Source organism: Macrobrachium nipponense, chromosome 10, assembly GCF_015104395.2.
Source record: "Macrobrachium nipponense isolate FS-2020 chromosome 10, ASM1510439v2, whole genome shotgun sequence".
NCBI lineage: Eukaryota > Metazoa > Arthropoda > Malacostraca > Decapoda > Palaemonidae > Macrobrachium > Macrobrachium nipponense.
The window spans coordinates 23529680-23538326 of NC_087204.1; positions in this window are offsets into that span (position 1 = coordinate 23529680).

Genomic DNA, 8647 nt, shown 5'->3' on the forward strand with positions numbered 1-8647 from the left:
GACGAATACATGTCTTTTTTTTTAACAGACTGGTCTTGTACATGTATGTCTTTGCCGAGTCCCACGTGGAGATTGCACATTTTTTATGTGAAGTTGCGTCAGATTCCGAAGATTCTAGAATTTTTGTCTTGAACGTTTTGTGTCATCTCCTCAGTCCAGTTTTTGCAAGGGAAGAAGATTTCATTATATCTTACAACCTCGAGGCATTAACATCTCGCTCTCGCTCTCTCTCTCTCACTTGACATCATTGAGATTATATTAACGTAACGTAAATTTGTCACTCGTAACATTTTAGAATTTCAGAGTTGATATTTCCTAGAGTTTACTTAGTATTAAATAGTGTTTTTGTGGAATCTGAACAAACATTGTTTCGTAACGGCGCCTGGTTTTTGTGAAAGTGTGAATCAAGCCTGCAACAAAGAAAGAAAGAAGTTGGTATACAAAGGTAAAGTGTTATATTTTTATTAGTTACAACTAATAACTAAAAGTTATGATGGTTTGGTTAACTAATAACTAATAATGGATAGGAACTGTGGTTAACTAATAACAGGTGGTTATGAAGGTTTGGTAAAAACTGATGGTTACAATGTTTTGAGTGAAAAAGATTTACACTTTTACACATTGCGTATTTTTGTGTGTTGTGTTTGTTCCACTGTTTGTGCACTTGTTCATATTCTTATTGAAGTGTGCCTTTTTATTTTATATTTTCATATGCATTCACAATTTAATTGACTTAGTTATTTTCATTGCTTAATCATTGCACATTTAATTAAATTTAACATTTGTGAATTAATTTGCATTTACTTAGAATTCTTTTCAAGTTTTATTGTTGTTTAGCACTTGTGAATTAATTTCAAATTTTCAATTATTGCCTAACACTTTTGAATTTTGATTGAATTAATTTTCTTGAATGTTGTGATGAATTAATTTTGATTTAATTTTACTTAATTTGATTCAAGAATTTATTAAACTTTACTTTGTTTTCAAGTAACAGTAATTTTCCCTGATATTGTGAATTTCACTTATAAATTTTGAATTTAATAATAAATTTTTGTATTTAAAATATAAGTAAGTTTTTATTTCTAACCAGTATATTTGTATTTAATTATGATTATATTTATGTTAGGTAGAAACATAGAGTGGTAATTGATTTGCTTTCCTTCAATTTACTTGAAGTGACTTAGAACCAGGGAAGTACTTAGACTTCTGAAATCAGGGAAATACTTAGACTTTTAAAGTTGTTGATGGAGTGATGCCCTTTGATTAATTTAATTACTTACAAGATTACCTCACACCTGTTTTGATGAACTTAGTCTGATTTTCTGCAATACTGGTAAGTTGTTAAGGGATCACTGTTGCCTTTAGAGTATTCAGTCGTTTAGTACATGTTATGAGGGTTCAGGTGTCTGGTTTTTGGTGAGGTACTAATTGATGCATGGTAACCAGATACTTGGCACTTTGTAACATTGTATTAATGGTGCCCAGAGACCCGGGAAAGCAGATTTCATTATCACTCTAGAATTACTGGTGGTGTTAGGGATATGTTTTGTTAGGAGAGTGACCATATAATTTTGTTTTGCATTTATTGTATTGAATTGTAAGTTGATAACTTAGAGGAAAATGGCTTAGTTCAAGGTTCAGGAATTTTTAGCAGCCCCTTCCATCCAAGTTTTATCTGAAACCACTCTGACTAAGGCACCAGTGGAGAGCTTTAGCAGTGGCATGTGGTGGTTATGTGTCTACTAGTATGGTAAAGGCACAAATAAGATGTATTGCTTTGGAATCATTGATAAACTCTGGTAGAATAATTGATGAAGATGAGTTAGAATTGGCTCAAGAGTTGTTGAATGTAGCACATGCTGATCTCATAAATAAGCAAGCAGAAAGAAGAGAAAAGTGATGCAGAGTTAGAGCTTTAGACGCATTGAAGCAGAAGAGAATTTGATTAAGCTAAAAATGCTTGCTGAAAGAGAAAGAATAGACAGGGAAAAACAAAAGAAAGAGAAAGAGAAGAAGAAAAAGCAGCAGAAGAGGAAAGAGAAATCGCAAGACATGAAAGGGAAATGGAATTAATAAAAGCTAGATCCACATTACCTGTAACACCGTCTAACCCTAACCAAGGTAATCAAGACCCTGTATTTGATGTAGTGAGAGTACAGAAGTTAATCCCTAAGTTTACTGAAGAAGCTCCAGATGAGTTTGTTGATCACTTTGAGAAAGTGGCGTCAGTATGGGATGGCCAGAGGATAAATGGTCAGTTTTGCTACAAAGTGTCTTAATTGGTAAAGGGAGAAGTGCTTATCTAGCCTTAACAGCTGATCAGTGTAAAGACTACAAGGTACTTAAACACAGTGTGCTACAAGTTTACCAGATGACCCCAGAGTACTACAAAGAGAGATTCAGAAATTTAAGAAAAGATGAGAAGGGAACATTCTTAGATTATGCTTACAAAGTGAGGTGTTTCAAATGTTGGGTAGAAGCTGCCAAAGTAAAAACTTTTGATGAGTTAGAAGAGTTACTTGTTCTTGAACAGTATCTTAAGGGAATTCCTGAACATATAAGAGCCTATTTAAGAGAGAGAGAAGTGAAGAAACTTGACAAAGCTGCTACACTAAGTGAAGATAATATAATCAGTAGTAAACGTAATTACAATGTCAAGTACCAGAGTCAACAACGCCCAGGTTTTAAGTCTTATCCAAATAAGAGGAACAAATTTAATGGGAAACCTACAAGTGATACTATCAAGAGTACACAAGGTAATACAACTCTGCAAACTAATGTGAAATCATCATCCAGTTTTTCAAGACAGTTACAGAAACCTAATGTTGTCTGTTTCAAGAGTGGAAGAGTAGGACACTACAGTCAAGAGTGTTACCGGAATCAACAGCAGTCAAAACCAGTTGGTCAAGTTGTAAAAGGTGACCAGGTGAAACAAACTACGAAGAGCAGTGTGGGAAAGAATCAGACTCCAGAGAAGAATGAAACTAAACAAGCTGAATGTTAGCAACCAGTGGAAATGTTACCTCAAGTAGTGAGGCGGGCTAGCAGTGTGGAGGCTTTTAAGCTATATATCTATGAGGGTATGCTGTCAACTCAAGAGGAAGTATGCAGGTACCAGTCAAGATATTGCGTGATTCAGGGAGTAACCATAGTGTGGTAGTACGTGGTTCTCACCCTCAGTTGGAGAAGAGTCTCACAGGAGATTCAGTTATTTTGAAAGGTATAGGAGGAGAGGAAGTAACTCCTATATTGCCGCTTACACCTGTCATGGTGAATTGGTGACAGGGAATGTTTATTTTGCTGTAAAGGACTCACAATGGCTGTGGAAGGTGTACATGTTCTGTTGGGGAATGAAGTTGGTGGTGTGCCATTTATTCCTTGTCCTGTAGTGACAGACAAACCATTGAGGATTAGTCCTACAGTAGAGTTGGAGAAGAATAACCCCCACCTGTTTCCTAGTTGTGTAACTACCAGAAGTATGAAGAGGACTACGACTGCAAGTGAAGAAACTGAGGATTTACACACCCAAGAAGGATCAAGTGAAGGATCTTTGTGCTTAGAAGAATTGTTCCAGGGAAGTGAAGTTTCCCATAGTGCTGACCAAGAAGAGATTTCCCAAGATGATGAAGAAGACGACGACGACGAAGAAGAAGAACCTGATGTTCCTGAAGAGACTCCGAGTAGTCAAAGTGTTACTGAAGACAGTAGTGAAACTACAGTAGCTGAGGTAGCAGATATTGAGAATTCAATCCTTGATGTTGGTCAAGTGACAAGAGAGAAGCTTGATGGACTGTCAGAAGAAGGATGCATCGTTAACTGATTTGTTCTTCAGAGTTGTTGATCGAGAAGAGATGCAACAAACTCCTACCTGTTACTATCTGAAGGAAGGTTTGCTGATGAGGAAGTATAAGCCTACAGATATACCAGGAGATGCTGTATGGGGCGAATATCATCAAATTTTGATTCCATATCCATTGAGAAAGCAAGTGGTTGCAGTAGCTCATGAGTCTGGACATATGGGAATCAGGAAGACTGTGGAGAAGATCATGAAATATTTTTTTCTGGCCTGGACTTCACAAAGATGTTAGCAGGTTCTGTCGTGAGTGTCATACCTGCCAGATAGCTGGAAAACCGAATGAAACCACCAAGAAAGACCCCCTACAACCTATAGAAGTTAGAGGAGAACCCTTTAGCAAAGTGATTATAGATATGGTTGGACCGCTGCCGAAGACAAAGAAGGGAAATGAGTATTTGTTAACATTAATGTGTCCTGTGACAAGATATCCAGAAGCAATCCCTGTTAGAAACATATCTGCCAAGATAGTTACTGAAAAACCTTGTGGAGTTTTTCTCAACGTTTGGTATACCAGAGATAGTACAAACAAATGACAGAGGAACAAACTTTACTTCAAAGTTATTCCAGGATGTGATGAATTTGTTAGGAGTGAAACAACAGTTATCCACAGCCTATCATCCAGAAACTCAAGGTGCTTTGGAAAGGTTCCATCAAACATTGAAAAGTATGCTGACAAAGTATTGTTCTGAGTCAGGAAGAGAATGGGATGTTGGTTTACCATTAATGTTGTTTGAAGTTGGGAGTGCTTATCAAGAAAGTATGGGATGTTCACCTAATGAAATGATTTTTGGAAGAGAAGTGAGAGGACCGTTGAAGATTCTTGCAGAAAATTGGGAAGAAAATCAAGAGGAAAGCCAAGGAGAGTATGTGAAGAACTTAAGGAAAAGGTTGAAAGAGATTAGAAAATTCTCTTTAGAAAACTTGAAAATGAGTCAAGAGAAAATAAATAAAGGAGATTTGATGCTAAGACTAAGCTAAGAAGTTTTAGTGTTGGTCAAAAAGTGTTAGTGTTCTTACCAGTCAAGAGATTTCCCCTCACTAATAAATTTCAAGGTTCTTACAAGATAATTCAGAAGTTAAGTGATGAACTTATGTTACTGAAAACACCAAAAGAAGAAAGAAGACACAAAGGAAAGATACATGTGAACCTCTTGAAACCTTATTTCTCAGAAACTAAAACTGAAACTGTGTCGGTAACCCAAACAACTTTATCTACAGAAGACGATGATGGCTACGAATTGGGAACTGCAAGCAAAATGAATAATTCTTCAATTTTGGAAAATTTGGAGGATAAACTGAAACATCTGAGTGTTGAACAAGGTGAAGACTTCAGTGAAGTAATTAGAAGTTTTCCAGAAATTTTTTCAGATGTGCCTAGACGTACTGATCTGACCAAGCATGAAATCAAGATTCAAGAAGATGGAAAACCTTTCAAGCAAAGAGCCTATCGCTTATCACATTATCATCGAGATGTTTTGAAGAAGGAAGTTGAGTATTTGCTGCAACATGAATTAGCAGAACCCAGTTCAAGTCACTTCAGTTCTCCATGTGTGTTAGTGAAGAAACCAGATGGATCATTTAGGATGTATTCTGATTATAGGAAGCTGAATTCTATCAGTGTGGCTGATAATTATCCTTTGCCTCTTATAGATCAGTTACTTGATAATATTGGGCAAGCCAAGTTTGTTTCCAAGATAGACGTGTTGAAAGGATATTATCAAATTCCCTTAGATGAGAATGCCAAGTTGCTGTCAGCTTTTATTACTCCATTTGGACTGTATCACTATACTGTTCTGCCGTTTGGTCTGATGAATGCACCCGCAACATTTCAACGAGTGATGGATCAACTGCTAGGATCAATAGAAGGAGTAGGTGTATACCTGGATGACATCGTGATTTACTCTACAACGTGGGAAGAACATCTGAAGATTCTGAGGAAAGTTTTCAAGAAACTACAAGAAGCAGGATTAACAGTCAACTTAGAGAAGAGTGAGTTTGGAAAGGCAACTGTGCAGTATCTTGGGTTTGAAGTTGGGAAAGGCCTTCTTGCTCCAGTAAAGGCTAACGTAGAAGGTATCCGTAAGGCTACCCCACCTACTACCAGGAAACAGCTACAGAGATTTTTAGGCATGGCTGGATTCTATCGTCGTTTCTGCCCAAATTTCTCAGCCGTAGTAGCTCCCTTGACAGACTTAACTAGTCCCAAAGCTAAGTTTGTTTGGACTCCAGAGTGTCAAGAATCCTTTGAGAAGGTAAAAGCCATTTTAACTTCAAGACCAGTACTTCAAGCTCCAGACTTCGACAAGAAATTTGTGATACAAGTTGATGCGTCGGACTGTGGCATTGGAGCTGTTCTACTTCAAGAAGATGAAAATAATATCTACCATCCTGTGTGTTTCATGTCAACAAAATTGAAAAAACATCAGAAAGTAAACTCGACAATCGAGAAGGAAACTTTAGCCTTAATCACTGCATTGAAAAAAGTTGAAGTGTATGTGATTAGACCTAGGAATGAAGAAATTTTAGTGTTGTCTGATCACAATCCACTATCATTTATCCACAGAATGAAAAATCATAATCAAAGACTGACCAGGTGGTCTTTGTGCCTGCAACAGTATAACTTAAGAGTGCAGCACATTAGTGGCAAAAACAATGTAGTTGCTGATTATTTATCTCGTTGCGAATCGTTGGATTCACCACCGTGATAAAAAATCTTCTGGGGGGTTATATTATATATCGCTACTTTCAAAATGCATATATCTCCTCTGTGACTGTATAAAATGTTATGTAGAATTGTGCAACATTTTTCCAGATTCCTAGATAGCTTAGACATAGGATGTTTTAAATGTGTGTTCATATTTCGCATAACCTATATTGTAAAAGAATATATAACTTAGAATGTAGAAAGAGAGAGATTTTATTTGTCCAATCGAAACTACCATTGTTTCCCTGTTATGTCAGCATTGTGAGATCAGAGGAACTCAGAGATCCATTTGCTTTCCTAATCTGTCAACACGTTTGATAAGCGAGCTCGAATCTTCAATGTGTTTTGGGAATCTGTCATCATGTGTGATAAGGGGCTTCTGCTTCGGTCGATCGAATCGAGTACGTGTCTTTTTTGAACAGAATTGTCTCATACGTGTATGTCTTTGCCGAGTGCCACGTGGAAATTACACATTTTGTATGTAAAGTTGCGTAAGATTTCAAAGCTTCTGGAAGCATTATTGCCAAAAACGTTTTTGTGTCATCCACTGTCCAGCTTCCGTAAGGAAGAGAATTTCATTCGGGCATAGATTCTCAAACCGTTCACATCTCTCTCTCTCTCTCTCTCTCCCTCTCTCTCCATCGCATAGCACTTTTGATTTTTAAAGTAACGTAACGATTGCGTACTCATTGAATGGTCACTTGTAATTTGTAAATTTCAGATTTGATATTTCTTAGAGTTTATTTAGTGTTATTTAGTGATTTTTGTGGAATCTGAAAAAACATTGTTTTGTAATGGCGCCTGGGTTTGGTAAAGTGAAACAAGCCTGCAGCAAAGAAAGAAGTTGGTATACCAAAAAGGTAAAGTGTGTTATATTTTTATTAGTTGCAACTAATAACGGATAGGAACAGTGATTAACTAATAACTAATAACAGATGGTTACAAAGGTTTGGTAAAAACTGATGGTTACAATGTTTTGAGTGAAAAGATTTACACTTTTACACGTTGCAAATTGTTGTGTTTTTTGTTTGTTTCATTTTTTTTGCATTTGTTAATTTTCTTGTTGAAGTGTGTCTTTTTATTTTATATTTTCATTTGCATTCACAATTTAATTGACTTAGTTATTTTCATTGCTTAATCATTGCACATTTAATTAAATTTAACACTTGTGAATTAATTTGCATTTACTTAGAATTCTTTTCAAGTTTTATTATTGTTTAGCACTTGTGAATTAATTTCAAATTTTCAATTATTGCCTAACACTTTTGAATTTTGATTGAATTAATTTTCTTGAATTTTGTGATAAATTAATTTTGATTTAATTTTACTTAATTGATTCAGGAATTAATTAAACTTTACTTTGTTTTCAAGTAACAGTAATTTTCCCTGATATTGTGAATTTCACTTATAAACTTTGAGTTTAATAATAAATTTTTGTATTTAAAATTTTTATAAGTGTTTTCTTTATTTTATACCAGTATATTTGCATTTAATTATGATTATATTTATGTTAGGTAGAAACATAGAGTGGTAATTGACTGCTTTCCTTCAATTTACTTGAAGTGACTTAGAACCAGGGAAGTACTTAGACTTCTGAAATCAGGGAAATTCTTAGACTTTTAAAGTTGTTGATGGAGTGATGCCCTTTGATTAATTTAATTACTTACAAGATTACCTCACACCTGTTTTGATGAACTTAGTCTGATTTTCTGCAATACTGGTAAGTGGTAAGGGATCACTGTTGCCTTTAGAGTATTCAGGTGTTTAATACCTGTGATGAGGGTTCAGGTGTCTGGCTTTTGTGAGGTATCAGTTAATGAATGGTGTAGTAACCAGTACTTGGCACTTCGTAACAATATATATATATATATATATATATATATATATATATATATATATATATAGTGTGTGTATAAATAATATATATATATATATATATATATATATATATATATATATATATAGTGTGTATAAATATACGTGTATTTATACATGTATAATATAGACATACATACATACACACACACATATATATATATATCTATATATATATATAGATATATATTATATAGATATAGATATAATAT